This window comes from Rattus norvegicus, chromosome X, assembly GCF_021556685.1.
Source record: "Rattus norvegicus strain SHRSP/BbbUtx chromosome X, alternate assembly SHRSP_T2T, whole genome shotgun sequence".
In the NCBI taxonomy this organism is placed as follows: Eukaryota; Metazoa; Chordata; class Mammalia; order Rodentia; family Muridae; genus Rattus; species Rattus norvegicus.
In genome coordinates, this window is record NC_141554.1 from 58,203,477 (window position 1) to 58,219,988 (window position 16,512).

Genomic DNA, 16,512 nt, shown 5'->3' on the forward strand with positions numbered 1-16,512 from the left:
CTGACCTTATCATTTGCATGTACTTAGAATGTTATAAAAATCAGACTAGAGAAAAATAAACTTGCTTCAGCCTCAGCACTGGCTGGAGTCACATTATAATGTCTAATTGTCTTTTTCTTTTTAGTCCTCGTTCCCTCCCTTAGACACTCTTTGGGTGAATGAGATGGCTTGGTTTACCTTTGGAGCTCAAGTTCGAGCAGTACAGTGATGGACAACACAGGAAAGGATGGATCAGTGAGGAATAAACCCTGCAGAAAGGGAAAAGGTAATATTCTGCTTTCTTTGGGATTGTGAGTGTTGATGGCAGAAACATGGTGAACATAATGGAATTCCCCAAAGGCGTATCATCACCAGCATGTTAACACAGTATATTGACTGAATTGTGAACTTTGTGGGGAAGTTGTAAAAGATTCATCCCACTAGAAAAATGTTTATTCTTTCAAATGGACAAGGACAACATGGAACCATTCAATTGATAGAGCCACTAGACAAGAAATCTCTAGAATCATAGAAGTAGTGGGAAAAACCACACCCAAGGCAACCACACTATGTGCACCTTATATCCTGTTTAAGGAAGATTGTAATCACTTTGATCTTGAACTTTAAAATGAAGCTGTGTAAATTATCAATGAGTTTCCTCAGTTTTTTCCTTTAGGGCTTATAGAACATGAATGAGCTTCTTGAATTTCCTAAGATTGCCAGTGAGCTACATTGATGACTATTAAAGGAGACACCTTCAGTTTAAGGAAGAGACTCCTATAATTTCCAATATTTAATTTTCTCTTTTTAAATATATTTTCTTATAAATCTGGTATGACAGTTTACAAATAGTCTTCTCATATTTTTTAAATTGATTGCCTCTCTGTCTATTTATATATGGTCTGAATAATAAAAGTCAGACTATCAAAAAAGGAACAAGGTAATGGTAGAAAGTTTTTTATATGTGTTTAGAGTTATGTTAAAATCTAGAGGAGTGAAGATAATTCTCATAGATACTTTTAGTCTTTAGACTCTGATTAGAGATAATTTAAACACTAGAAATGAGTGGGAGAATGGGTTTCAGAGAAGCAGTCCTCTTCTGTGCCAGGGATGCTTTGGTGAAAGCGAAGGAAAATGAACATGAGCTATTGTAGAGCTCTCCTAGGGACAGGCAGAGGTCAGGAGATGTCGTGCTTCCTCTCTGGGTCCTACTGGAGGAATGTTTTGTTCTGGTTCTGGGTTTCTTAGGTAAAATATCTGGGTTCCTTTGGGAAATCTAGTTTTCTTCTCTCTCTCTGTCAATTTATTGTCTACCTTGATGTGCCAATCTGTCCATGTCTGTCAATTTATGACTGTGTTTTTGTTTCATTGTATAATTGTTTCTTTCTCTGTATTTTGTACTCAAAAGAAAAAAAAATGGTTAAAACTTTATCTGCTAGTCATTCACTCCTTGATTTAGTTTTAAATCATTTTTTAAAAAAGTCTGAATTGACAGAGCAATAGTCATAAAAACTGTATGGTATTGGTACAGAGAAAGGCAGATAGTTCAGTGGAACAGAATTGAAGACCCAGAAATTAACCCACACACCTATAGTCACTTGATCTTGGACAAAGGAGCTAAAACATCCAATGGAAGAAAGACAGCATTTTCAGCAAATGATGCTGGTTCACCTGGAGGTCAACATGTAGAAGAATGCAAATTGATCCATTTTCATCACTGTGTACAAAGCTTAAGTCCAAGTGGATCAAGGACCTCCACACCAAACCAGATACACTCAAAATAATAGAAGAAAATGTGGGGAAGAGTCTCAAGACATGGACACTGAGGAAAATGTCCTGAGAAAAACACCAATGGCTTATGCTCTAAGATCAAGAATTGACAAATGGGACCTCATAAAACTGCAAAGCTTTTGTAAAGCAAAAGACACTGTCATTAGGGCAAAACAGCAACTAACAGATTGACTTTTACCAATCCTACATCTGATAGAGGGCTAATATCCAAAATATACAAAGAACTCAAGAAGTTAGACTCCAGAGAGCCAAATAACCCTATTAAAAATGGGGTACAGAGCTAAACAAACATTCTCAACTGAGGATTGTCAAATGGCCAAAAGCACCTAAAGAAATGGTCAACATCCTTAGTCATCAGGGAAATAAATGCAAATCAAAACAACCCTGAGATATCACCTCACACAAGTCAGAATGGCTAAGATCAAAAACTGAGGTGAGAGCAGATGCTGGCGAGGATGTGGAGAAAGAGGAACACTCCTCCATTGTTGGTGGGATTGCAAACTGATACAACCACTGTGGAAATCAGTCTGGAAGTTCCTCAGAAAATTAGACATTGAACTGCCTGAGGACCCAGCTATACCTCTCTTGGGCATATACCCAAAAGATCCTCTAACACGCAACAAAGACACATGCTCCACTATGTTCATAGCAGCCTTATTTATAATATCCAGAAGGTGGAAAGAACCCAGATGCCCTTCAACAGAGGAATGGATTAAAAAAATGTGGTACATCTACACAATGGAATACTACTCAGCTATCAAAAACAGTGACTTCATGACATTCATAGGCAAATGGAATGAACTAGAAAATATCATCCTGAGTGAGGTTACTCAGTCACAGAAAAACACACTTGGTATGCACTCATTGATACGTGGATATTAGCCAAAATCCTCGAATTACCCAAGATGCAATCCATAGACCACAGGAAACTCAAGAAGAAGGATGACCAAAATGTGTATGCTCCCACACACCTATGGGCACTTGATTCTTGACAAAGGAGCCAAAACCATCAAATGGAAAAAAGATAGCATTTTCAGCAAATGGTGCTGGTTCAACTGGATGTCAACATGTAGAAGAGTGCAGATCGATCCATGCTTATCACCCTGTACAAAGCTTAATTCGATTCCCCCTGAAGTCCTTTTATTGTTGAGGATAGCTTTAGCTATCCTGGGTTTTTTGTTATTCCAGATGAATTTGCAAATTGTTCTGTCTAACTCTTTGAAGAATTGGATTGGTATTTTGATGGGGATTGCATTGAATCTGTAGATTGCTTTTGGTAAAATGGCCATTTTTACTATATTAATCCTGCCAATCCATGAGCATGGGAGATCTTTCCATCTTCTGAGGTCTTCTTCAATTTCTTTCCTCAGTGTCTTGAAGTTCTTATTGTACAGATCTTTTACTTGCTTGGTTAAAGTCACACCGAGGTACTTTATATTATTTGGGTCTATTATGAAGGGTGTCGTTTCCCTAATTTCTTTCTCGGCTTGTTTCTCTTTTGTATAGAGGAAGGCAACTGATTTATTTGAGTTAATTTTATACCCAGCCACTTTGCTGAAGTTGTTTATCAGCTTTAGTAGTTCTCTGGTGGAACTTTTGGGATCACTTAAATATACTATCATGTCATCTGCAAATAGTGATATTTTGACCTCTTCTTTTCCGATCTGTATCCCCTTGATCTCCTTTTGTTGTCTGATTGCTCTGGCTAGAACTTCAAGAACTATATTGAATAAGTAGGGAGAGAGTGGGCAGCCTTGTCTAGTCCCTGATTTTAGTGGGATTGCTTCAAGTTTCTCTCCATTTAGTTTAATGTTAGCAACTGGTTTGCTGTATATGGCTTTTACTATGTTTAGGTATGGGCCTTGAATTCCTATTCTTTCCAGGACTTTTATCATGAAGGGGTGTTGAATTTTGTCAAATGCTTTCTCAGCATCTAATGAAATGATCATGTGGTTTTGTTCTTTCAGTTTGTTTATATAATGGATCATGTTGATGGTTTTCTGTATATTAAACCATCCCTGCATGCCTGGGATGAAGCCTACTTGATCCTGGTGGATGATTGTTTTGATGTGCTCTTGAATTCGGTTTGCCAGAATTTTATTGAGTATTTTTGCGTCGATATTCATAAGGGAAATTGGTCTGAAGTTCTCTTTCTTTGTTGTGTCTTTGTTTGGTTTAGGTATAAGAGTAATTGTGGCTTCGTACAAGGAATTCGGTAGGGCTCCATCTGTTTCAATTTTGTGGAATAGTTTGGATAATATTGGTATGAGGTCTTCTATGAAGGTTTGATAGAATTCTGCACTAAACCCGTCTGGACCTGGGCTCTTTTTGGTTGGGAGACCTTTAATGACTGCTTCTATTTCCTTAGGAGTTATGGGGTTGTTTAACTGGTTTATCTGTTCCTGACTTCGATACCTGGTATCTGTCTAGGAAATTGTCCATTTCCTGAAGATTTTCAAATTTTGTTGAATATAGGTTTTTATAGTAAGATCTGATGATTTTTTGAATTTCCTCTGAATCTGTAGTTATGTCTCCCTTTTCATTTCTGATTTTGTTAATTTGGACGCACTCTCTGTGTCCTCTCGTTAGTCTGGCTAAGGGTTTATCTATCTTGTTGATTTTCTCAAAGAACCAACTTTTGGTTCTGTTGATTCTTTCTATGGTCCTTTTTGTTTCTACTTGGTTGATTTCAGCTCTGAGTTTGATTATTTCCTGCCTTCTACTCCTCCTGGGTGTATTTGCTTCTTTTTGTTCTAGAGCTTTTAGGTGTGCTGTCAAGCTGCTGACATATGCTCTTTCCTGTTTCTTTCTGCAGGCACTCAGCGCTATGAGTTTTCCTCTTAGCACAGCTTTCATTGTGTCCCATAAGTTTGAGTATGTTGTATCTTCATTTTCATTAAATTCTAAAAAGTTTTTAATTTCTTTCTTTATTTCTTCCTTGACCAGGTTATCATTGAGTAGAGCATTGTTCAATTTCCACGTATATGTGGGCATTCTTCCCTTAGTGTTATTGAAGACCAGTTTTAGGCCGTGGTGGTCCGATAGCACACATGGGATTATTTCTATCTTTCTGTACCTGTTGAGGCCCGTTTTTTGACCAATTATATGATCAATTTTGGAGAAAGTACCATGAGGAGCTGAGAAGAAGGTATATCCTTTTGCTTTAGGATAGAATGTTCTATAAATATCCGTTAAGTCCATTTGGCTCATGACTTCTCTTAGTCTGTCGACATCACTGTTTAATTTCTGTTTCCATGATCTGTCCATTGATGAGAGTGGGGTGTTGAAATCTCCCACTATTACTGTGTGAGGTGCAATGTGTGTTTTGAGCTTTAGTAAGGTTTCTTTTACGTATGTAGGTGCCCTTGTATTTGGGGAATACATATTTAGGATTGAGAGTTCATCTTGGTGGATTTTTCCTTTGATGAATATGAAGTGTCCTTCCTTACCTTTTTTGATGACTTTTAATTGAAAATTAATTTTTTTTGATATTAGAATGGCTACTCCAGCTTGCTTCTTCTGACCATTTGCTTGGAAAGTTGTTTTCCAGCCTTTCACTCTGAGGTAGTGTCTGTCTTTGTCTCTGAGGTGTGTTTCCTGTAGGCAGCAGAATGCAGGGTCCTCATTTCGTATGCAGTTTGTTAATCTATGTCTTTTTATTGGGGAGTTGAGGCCATTGATATTGAGAGATATTAAGGAATAGTGATTATTGTTTCCCTCTATATTCATATTTGGATGTGAGGTTATGTTTGTGTGCTTTTCTTCTCTTTGTTTTGTTGCCAAGACGATTAGTTTCTTGCTTCTTCTAGGGTATAGCTTGCCTCCTTATGTTGGGCTTTACCCTTTATTATCCTTTGTAGTGCTGGATTTGTAGAAAGATATTGTGTAAATTTGGTTTTGTCATGGAATATCTTGGTTTCTCCATCTATGTTAATTGAGAGTTTTGCTGGATACAGTAACCTGGGCTGGCATTTGTGTTCTCTTAGGGTCTGTATGACATCAGTCCAGGATCTTCTGGCCTTCATAGTTTCTGGCGAGAAGTCTGGTGTGATTCTGATAGGTCTCCCTTTATATGTTACTTGACCTTTTTCCCTTACTGCTTTTAATATTCTTTCTTTATTTTTTGCGTTTGGTGTTTTGACAATTATGTGACGGGAGGTGTTTCTTTTCTGGTCCAATCTATTTGGAGTTCTGTAGGCTTCTTGTATGTCTATGGGTATCTCTTTTTTTAGGTTAGGGAAGTTTTCTTCTATGATTTTGTTGAAGATATTTACTGGTCCTTTGAGCTGGGAGTCTTCACTCTCTTCTATACCTATTATCCTTAGGTTTGATCTTCTCATTGAGTCCTGGATTTCCTGTATGTTTTGGACCAGTAGCTTTTTCTGCTTTACATTATCTTTGACAGTTGAGTCAATGATTTCTATGGAATCTTCTGCTCCTGAGATTCTCTCTTCCATCTCTTGTATTCTGTTGGTGAAGCTTGTATCTACAGCTCCTTGTCTCTTCTTTTGGTTTTCTATATCCAGGGTTGTTTCCATGTGTTCTTTCTTGATTGCTTCTATTTCCATTTTTAATTCCTTCAACTGTTTGATTGTGTTTTCCTGGAATTCTTTCAGGGATTTTTGTGATTCCTCTCTGTAGACTTCTACTTGTTTATTAATGTTTTCCTGTGTTTCCCTAAGTGTGTTCATGTCTTTCTTGAAGTCCTCCAGCATCATGATCAAATATGATTTTGAAACTAGATCTTGCTTTTCTGGTGTGTTTGGATATTCCATGTTTGTTTTGGTGGGAGAATTGGGCTCCGATGATGGCATGTAGTCTTGGTTTCTGTTGCTTGGGTTCCTGCGCTTGCCTCTCGCCATCAGATTATCTCTAGTGTTACTTTGTTCTGCTATTTCTGATAGTGGCTAGACTGTCCTATAAGCCTGTGTGTCAGGAGTGCTGTAGACCTGTTTTCCTCCCTTTCAGTCAGTTATGGGGACAGAGTGTTCTGCTTTCGGGCGTGTAGTTTTTCCTCTCTACAGGTCTTCAGCTGTTCCTGTGGGCCTGTGTCTTGAGTTCACCAGGCAGCTTTCTTGCAGCAGAAAATTTGGTCTTACCTCTGGTCCCGAGGCTCAAGTTCGCTCGTGGGGTGCTGCCCAGGGGCTCTCTGCAGCGGCAGCAACCAGGAAGACCTGTGCCGCCCCTTCCGGGAGCTTCAGTGCACCAGGGTTCCAGATGGTCTTTGGCTTTTTCCTCTGGTGTCCGAGATGTGTGTGCAGGGAGCAGTCTCTTCTGGTTTCCCAGGCTTGTCTGCCTCTCTGAAGGTTTAGCTCTCCTTCCCCCCATATAAAGCATTTTAATCCTTTTTCTTTTCTTCCTCTCTGGTTCACAAAAAGTTAACCAGCCTTACCAGGGAGACTTCTGGTTGCCTGGACAGAGAAGGGAGCTATAGCAACACATCCTTTACATAATCCCCACTGCTGTTAGCAACAAGTGTCAATAGATCCAGAGGCCTGCAGCTTGTGGCTTCAGAGTAACTTAAAGGCAAGTTAGGCATATGTTATTATAGAAAGTAACCCTACTCTCTGGCAGGACCAAGTCTTGCTTGCCCTGCTGACACTGCTTCAGAAAGGACCCAGCCCGGGGCTGAGCTCACAATGGAGAAGGGAATGCAAAGGTAGGCAACAGAGACAGAGACAGCCCCTGCTCCAATTGTTAGGGGACCAACATGAAGGCTAAGCTATACATCAGCTACAAATGTGTAGGGGGCCTAGTTCCAACTCATGCATGCTTTTTGGTCAGTGGTTCAGTCTCTGTGAGGTCCCATGGGCCCAGGGTAGTTGACTCTGCAGGTCTTGTTGTGGTGTCCTCGACTCCTGTAGCTCACCCAATTCTATCCCCCACTATTCCAAAAGACTTCCCCAATTGCCACTTAAATGTTTGGCTGTGGGTCTCTGCATCTATTTTAATCAGCTGCTGGGTGAAGATTCTCAGATGACATCTATGCTAGGTTCCTGTCTGTAAGCACAGCAGAGGATCATTAATAGTGTCAGGCGTTAGCTCTCTCCTATGGCATGGGTCTCAATTTGGGCCAGTCATTGGCTGGATGTTCACTCAGTCTCTGCTCCATCTTTAACCCCTGTGCATCTTGTAGATGGGACAAATTTTTCGTTGAAGGTTTTGTGGATCTGTTGATGTTCCCCTCCCTCTCCTGGAAGTCCCCCTATCTACAAGAGGTGGACAGTTCAGTTTTCATATCCCCAGTTGCTAGGATGCTAGGATACTCAGCTAGAGTCACCCCTATAAATGCCTGGGAGCCTCCTCCGTCCCAGGTCTCAGACTCCTCTCAGAGATGTGCACCCTATTTCTGTTCTCTGTCCCAGCTCTCTCCCAACCTCACTCCCCATATCTGATTCCCACCCCAGTTCCCCTCCCCATCCCATCTTCCACCCAGTTCCCTCCCGCCATCTACCTCTAATGCCTATTTTATTTCCCATTCTGAGTAAGATTCAAGCATCCTACCTTGGGCCCTCATTGTTAGTTTCTTTGGGTCTGTGGATTATAGCATCATTTTCCTGTACTTTATGGCTAATATACACTTATAAGTGAGTATATATTAAGTGTGTATTCCTGAGTCTGGGTTACCTCATTCAAGTTATTTTCTAGTTCTATCCATTTGCCTGCAAATTTCAGGATGTCTTTGTTTTTAATAGCTGAGCAGTATTCCGTTGTGTAAATATACCACATTCACATTTTCTGTATCCATTCTTCTGTCATGGGGCACCTTGGTTGTTTTCAGTTTCTGGCTATTATGAATAAAATTGCTATGAACATAGTTGAGCAAGTGTCCTTGTGGTATGGTGGAGCTTCTTTTGGGTATATTCCCAGGAGTGGAATACCCGGATCCTCAGGTAGATTAATTTGCAATTTTATGAGAAACTATCAAACTGATTTCCAAAGATTTGTGCAAATTTGTACTGCCACCAGCATTGGAGGAGTCTTTGCTGCAAAACCTTGCCAGCATGTGCTGTCACTTCAGTTTTTTTTTTTTTTTTTGGTTCTTTTTTTTTCAGAGCTGGGGACCGAACCCAGGGCCTTGCGCTTCCTAGGCAAGCGCTCTACCACTGAGCTAAATCCCCAGCCGTCACTTCAGTTTTTAATCTTTGCCACTCTGAAGGGTGCAAGATGGAATTTCACAGTTATTTAGACTTACATTTCCCTGATAACTATGGACATTGAACATTTAAGTGCTTATCAGTCATTAGATATTTCTCTGCTGAGAATTCTTTTTTTTCTTTTCTTTTTTAAAAATTACTTTTATTTTTTACAGTCCACTCTGTGCTCCCCTCCCACAATTCTTTATCCCACTCCTCATCTCTCTGTCTCCAAGAGGATGGCTCCACTCCCCCTAGGCCTCTCTACCCTTCAGAGCCTCAAGTCTCTCAAGGATTAGGCTTCTTGTCTTCCACTAAGGCCAGACCAGGCAGTCCTCTGCTGTATATGTGTCAGGGGCCTAGGACCAGCTACTGTATGTGGCCTGGTTGGTGGCTCAGTGTTTGAGAAATCTTGGGCAGGGGGAGGGTTAGTTGAGACTGCTGGTCTTCCTATGGGGTCTCCTTCCTCCTCAGTTTCTTCCAGCTTTTTCCTAATTCAACCACAGGGATCCCCGACCTCAGTCCAATAGTTGGGTGTAAATATCTCCTTCTGTGTCAGTCAACTGATTGTTTGGCCACTAGGAGGACAGCCATGCTAGGCTCCTATCTCTAAGCACACCATAGCATCAGTAATAGCATCAGGCCTTGGGCCTCCCCTTGAGCTGGTTCCCAATTTGGGCCTGTCTCTGGACCTCCTTTCTTTCAGGCTCTTCTCCATTTTTGACCCTGCAGTTCTTTCAGACAGGAACAATTTTGGGTCAGAGTTTCTGACTGTGGGATGGCAACCCCAACTCTCACTTGATGCCCTATCTTTCTACTGGAGTTGGGCTCTACAAGTTCCCTCTCCCTACTGTTGGACATTTCATCTATGGTCCTTCCCTTTGAGTCTTGAGAGTCTCTCACCTTTCAGGTCTCTGGTACTTTCTAGAGGATCCCCTCAACTCCCACTCTTGAGGAGGTTGCATATTTCCACTCATTCTGCTGGCCATCAGGGCTTCTCTCCTGTCTTTCTCACCCCATACCTGATCATGTTCCCCTCTTCCCATTACCTTTCCCACCTAGGTCCCTCCCTCCCGCTGCCTTTTGTGATTGGTTTATTCTCTGTTTAGCTCTGTGCCCCATTTTTAAATTGGGTTATTTTTCTTGTTAGTGTTTTACTTCTTGAGTTCTTTATAAATTTTGGATACTAGCCCTCTGTCAGATGTAGGGTTGATGATGATTTTTCCCAATCTGTAGGCTGCTGCTTTGTACTATTGACAGTGTCCTTTGCCTTACGGAAGCTTTTCAGTTTCATGAGTTCCTATTTATTAGTTGTTGATCTTAGAGCCTGAGCCATTGGTGTTCTGTTCAGGAAGTTGACTCTCGTGCAAATGTGTTCAACTTAGTTCCCACTTCCTCTTCTATGAGATTTAGTATGTGTGGTTTTATGTTGAGGTCTTTGATCCACTAGGACTCAAATTTTGTTCAGGGTAATAAATATGAATTTTTTGCACCCTTCTATGTGCAGACATCCAGTTAGACTAGCAACATTTGTTGAACATGCTTTCTTTTGTCCATTGTATGGTTTTGGCTTCTTTGTCAAAGATCAGGTATCTATTGGTGTGTCAGTTTCTTTATGCATCTTCAATTCTATTCCACTGTTCAACCTGTCTGTTTCTGTACCAATACCATGTTGTTTTTATCACTATTGCTCTGCTCTGTAGTACATACAGCTTGAAGTCAGGGAGGGTGATGCTTCTAGAAGTTTTTTTTTTAATTGTGAAAGATATTTTTAGCTGTTCTATTTTTGTTTCTTTCTTTGTTTGTTTTTCAGAAGAAGTTGAGAATTAGTCCGTAAATAATTATTTTGGAATTTCAATGGAAATTATATTGACTCTGTAGATTGCTTTTGATAAACTGCCTGGTTTTACTATGTCAATCCTACTGATCCATGAGCATGGGAGATCTTTCCATCTTCTGAGGTTTTCTTCTCTCTCTCTCTCTCTCTCTCTCTCTCTCTCTCTCTCTCTCTTTCTTTTTCAGAGAGTTTAATTTCATCCCATACATGTCTTTCACTTGCTTGGTTAGAGTTACACCAAGATATTTTATATAATTTGTGGCTACTGTGAATGGTGTTGTCTTCCTACTTTCTTTCTCAGGACTTAGCTCAGATGGCTTGGGTGGGTCATAAGGTATTGTTGAAGCTCATGTATGTGTCACTTTTTGTTGACCTATTTCATTTGTATGTGCCATAAACAGTGATGGCATTTCTTCCAGCTTCTGTCAGACATTCCTGCAGATTCACTGACTCTCAGGAGAAGGGTACGTCTGTTAGTACATCTTTATTAGCAAGGAGAGATGTTTCAAAGTTATGAGGGACTAGCAAGGTCTTCAGCACATTTTCTTTGGTTGGAACAGATGACATACAACTTCAGGTTTCAGGGGTTTTGTTTTATTTTTAAGCTTCTCCTACCTTACAGTTACGTTTCTTCCCCAAATATCTGCTCCGAGACTTTAGACTCCAAAATCAATAACCTTAGAAACAGCAGCCATGTGTAGACTTTTTAATTAGCTTTCACAATTGAATAGGTCAAACTCAGGTAAGAAGTATGTAGCATATAGTTTTATGTAGTACCCATCTTTAGTCCCATTACTCAGAAGGCAGAGATGCAAGAGCACATATTTAGTGTTCTTGCATCACACAAGATATATGTATAGGAATTCACACATTAGTGAATTCCTATACATATATCTTGTGAGCACTGAAAAACACAACTGGTCCCAACTATATCCTACTTTATATATGTATCTTTCTAATCTTCTAATGTGGCCAATGTAAAGTGTAAATAACAGTTATATGAAAGAGAATTGGTAGGGGCTTGGGGCCCTATACCATACACTGAATATGGTAACATTATAAATTATATGTATGATATACCATGAGTATGGTGGAACAAATATTAGAAGCTACATCATGGATATTTATGAAGGCCTTATGTCTTGAGTGTGATGGAAATTGGATAACTGATGGTGACAAGGGAAGACATATTAGGTATTCAGCTAGGCACACCACACAACTCGATGAGCAATGTTCATATAACATTCTAACTCCTAAAGATTCTGGATTCCTTATATGCTCAATATAGAATGATCATAAACATGCTTCACACATATGTAAGTGAACTTCACAACAGAAAGGCAGCATAAGCAGAACTGAAACCTCAGGGGGCAGTGGGTAAAGGAAAAGGAGAGACAGAGAGAAGCAGACGCTAAAACGTTTGGAGTCTTTAGATGCAGAACAGAATTTTGCCTTCCCTGCTTACTTACTAATGAATCCTGCTGTCCATTGAGGGAGGGGATTTATGTTCCCCAAGCCCATTCCTTTCTTGCAGAGAACTCCACCCTAAAGGCAAGAAGGAACAAACAGAGTCTGTGTGTGAGGCTTGAAAAAGGTATAGAGTGGGAAAGTGCAGTTGGAGAACTTGGTTGTATGTAGGGTAGGGAAGAAACAAGGAAGAACTCAGCCCCATGCATGGTCCAGAGGGAGGAGCTTTCCTCAGAACACATGAAGGACAAGAGATGTTAGCATTTTTATTTTTATATTTTTTCTTTTCTGCTCCCTTTCCTTACTTTCTCTTTCTTATGCCTCAACTCTTTCTCTTTTCTTCCTTTCCCTTAGTTCTTTCTCTAGGATTTTACTACATAGCCTCGGCTGGCCTTGAACTCATAGTCCTGTCTCAGCCTCACAGGAGCTGAGATTATAAGTATACATCACGATGCCTGGATTAAATTCTTGTGGTAAGTGATAAAGAAAATGGTTTGGTGTTGTAGAGTGACTATTCCATTGCCCTGGCATTCTCCAGAAACAGATGTGCTTTTTAAAGTGACATGTGCTCAGCATGACACAAACCACAACACTTTCCCTTGTGCAGGTTTGTTCACCACATCCTACTATCAGAAATCTGGAAATGTAAAGTCATTCGTGCCCTTTATAGGCATATCAGTACATTCTTATTGATTGCCATGAATGAATTCCTTGCTTAAATTTTCACGCATGTCTTTTCCCACAGTTTTTTCCCTTCTTCTTCTTTTGCCTCTTCTTGAGGAAACGAAACAAATAATGTTTGTGTGGGTTTCAGTTTTATAGTCACACAGTCAAAAGTACTGGAATTGAACTGTGGGCCTCATGCGTGCTAAGCAAGCACTGTACCCCTGAGCTACATCTCACCTTATGGGATTTCTTGTGACTGGGACAGAACTCAGGACCATGTGCATGCTAGATGAGGGATTTGCCTTTGGCCCTATTTTGTTTTGTTTTTGTTTTTGTTTTAGCTTATTTTTGAGTCACTATTTTACTAGAGAGCTCATACTGGCCTCAACTTGCTATGTGCTCCAGGATGGCCTAGAACTCAAGATGATCTTCTTGCCTTAGTCACCTAAGTGCTGGGATTATATGTGTGCCATACCTGCCTAATTTATAATATTATTTGAGGAAAGAGCTACTGAGGTGATGGCTCATGCTTGTAATCCCAGCACTTGGGAGGTTGAGGTAGGAAGATCAGGATGTGAGGCAGGTGTGTGTAGCTGATTACATAGTGAGTTCCAAGATTGTCTTAAACTACAGTGTGAAGCACTGCTTCAAGATTTTTTATTAAAATGAATGAACAAGCAAACAAAGATATTTCAGATGAGGGAAAGCACCCTCACATCAATCCTACCCGAAGAATTACAAGCAAGTAAGGAATGCTGAGAGGCAGAGACAAAGTTTTTCCCCAAAGAGAAGAGTACACCCGAAGAGATCAGTCCACCAAATGGTCAGTCCTACAAACAGGCTTACATGCAATATATACAGACTGATGAGGGTGCATTTATATATTTAGGAATTATGTATAGAGATATACATATAAATGTATATAATAATAATTAATGCTAAAAGAGGCAGTGAATTTGAAAGAGAGTGAGGCAGTTTATATGGAGGATTTGGAGGGAGAAAAGAAAAAGGGCAAATGATATAATTATATTATCATCTAAAGAATAATAAATAATAAATTTATTTATCAATTTCCTACATGGATACACTGTATCTTGAGCATAGTGGTTCTCAAATTTCCTAATGCTGTGACCTTTAATATAGATCCTCATGTTGTAGTGACCCTCAATCATAAAATTATATCATTGCTACTTTACAATTGTAATTTTACTACTTTTACGAATCATACTATAAATATCTGATATGAGACTCCTCTAAAGGGATCACATTCCACAAGTTGAGAACTGCTACTTTAGCATATCTATCCTTGTTTATTTTCTCCTACTCCCCCAGACACTCTCAAACATGTCACTCTCCTACATTCATGTATAATGTTTTTAAAGCACTACTTATCCAGGTACAGTGGTACCTGGCAATTCCTTCACTAGAGAAGCTAGAATAGGAAGATCATGAGTTTGACAGCAGCTGAGCATTATACGAGACTTTGTCCAGTATGAAATTCTCGACAATAAAGAAAAATTTAAGAAATTTTATAAAATTAATAAAACTAAAATAAAGTTTCTCACTATTATTATTGTTGTTATTATAATAATTATTATCAAGGAGATGATGTAGTAAACTGACCTTGAAACCAGTTTTCTTGGTTTTAAATATTAACTCCAACTATGTGCTTGGGAAACCTATACAGCTCTCTGGGTCTCTCCTTCCTTATGCCTAAAATAGAGCTTCTGTGTGTTACTGATATGAAAATTAAATTAGTTAATTCCTTGAAGTTCCTCCCCCTTATTAAGATATGCTCTTTACTATGTAGCTCTGACTTCTGGAATTTATGGAGTAGTTCAAATTGATTTTAACCTTGAAGTAATACTTCTTCCTCAGCCTCTTGAGTGCTGTGACACTTAGGTTTTGAGATCATATTTCAATGTATACATTCCTTATAAGGAGTCCATATAATCCGCTAGTTACTGTTTAAATCACAAGATAGTTCATAAGAAGGAAAATGGCCTGATATAGAATCAGAACAAGAGTCAAAAGAAAAGTATCTGGATTTTAAATCCTGGTTCTTGTTTGAGCTTATACAATTATTTAAATTCTTTCTTTTCTTTTCTCTTCTTCCTTAGAAGTAAGGATCTCATATACTTCAGGCTAACCTTCAACATACTAAATAGTCAACACCGTGAACTCCTGCTCCCCTGCTTCCAACTACCAAATACTGATTTTATATGTACATGCCTTGTTTGACAACGTTTTTGGTACCACATTATTTTATTACGTTTATTATTAGTGAATAGGGAAATGTATATCCAAGTGTGTATACATACATATATGAATATGTACACATATGCATGCCGTAGTGGGCACTTAGAAGTTAGAGGACAACTTTTGGGATTTTGGTTCTCTTGTGTCTCAGTGTGGGTCTTGGGGATATGACTCGGGTTGTCAGCTTGGCTGAAAGCACTTTTCCTCTAAGCCCTCTCTCTGGCTCTAGGTTTGTTGATGTTTTGCAGTTATTTAGTGTGTGTGTGTGTGTGTGTGTGTGTGTGTGTATGTGTACATGCCATGCCATGCCATGCCATGGATGTTCTCTTAATTACTAATATATTGTTGTGAAGAGACACTATGACCAAGGCAAATCCTTAGTAGAAAGTATTTAATAGAGTGCTTGATTACAGTTTTACAGGGTTAGCCTCTGATCATCATGGTAGAAAGCAGAGAATCATTGGGGCTAGAGCAGTAGTTGAGAGTTTCAGATACTGCTCCATGAACAGCAAGGAGAGAGAGAGAGAGAGAGAGAGAGAGAGAGAGAGAGAGAGAGAGAGAGAGAGAGAGAGAGAGAGAGAGAGAGAGAGAGAAACTCCTAATACCACACGTCATCAAACAAGGCCACACACGTTCTAGTAAGACCATACTCCCTAAACCATTCCAAACAGTTCCACTACCTTATAAGCCTAAGGGGCCATTTTCATTCAAATCACTACATATGCGGAGGTCAAAGAGAATTATTTCTGACAATTAAGCATGTCCTTGATGAATGAGCAGATGCTAATTTTATCAAATACTGCCCCTTGTGTATACTTGTAGAAGCATTCTTGGTGATGAAATGAGATGCATACATGGAATGCTTTCTGCTGGATACAGAAGCTGATGAGATGCCTGGAGTGATTGAGTTGACAATTCAACTAGCAGCTTTCTCACAAAATGGCTTTTTTACCTGAAAGAACAACTGAAATTTTAATTTTGTTTTTCCTTCCTTTTTATTGGCTATTTTATTTATTTACATTTCAAATGTTATCCTCCTTCCCAGTTTCCCCTCTACAAGCCCACTATTCCCTCTCTCCTCCCCCTGCCTCTATGAGGGTGCTCCCCCACCCGACCACCACTCCTGCCTCAGTGGCTTAGTGTTCCCCTATCCTGGGTCATCAAGACTCCACAGGACCAAGAGCTTTTCCACCTATTGATGCCAGATAAGACCATCCTCTGTTACATATGTGGCATGTGTATGTGGTCTCCCCAATGTGTACTCTTTGGTTGGTGGTTTAGTCCCTGGGAGCCCTGGGGTATCTGGTTGGTTGCTATTTTTGTTCTTCCTGTGGGGTTGCAAACTCCTTCAGCTCCTGCTCCTTGCCCTAACTTCCC

General features: G+C 39.8%; 1 pseudogene; it reads left to right on the forward strand.

Annotated features, from left to right (window-relative positions):
- The first annotated feature begins 311 nt into the window (after positions 1-311).
- Positions 312-685, forward strand: Rpa3-ps2 (replication protein A3, pseudogene 2; annotated as a pseudogene).
- The last annotated feature ends 15,827 nt before the right edge of the window (positions 686-16,512 follow it).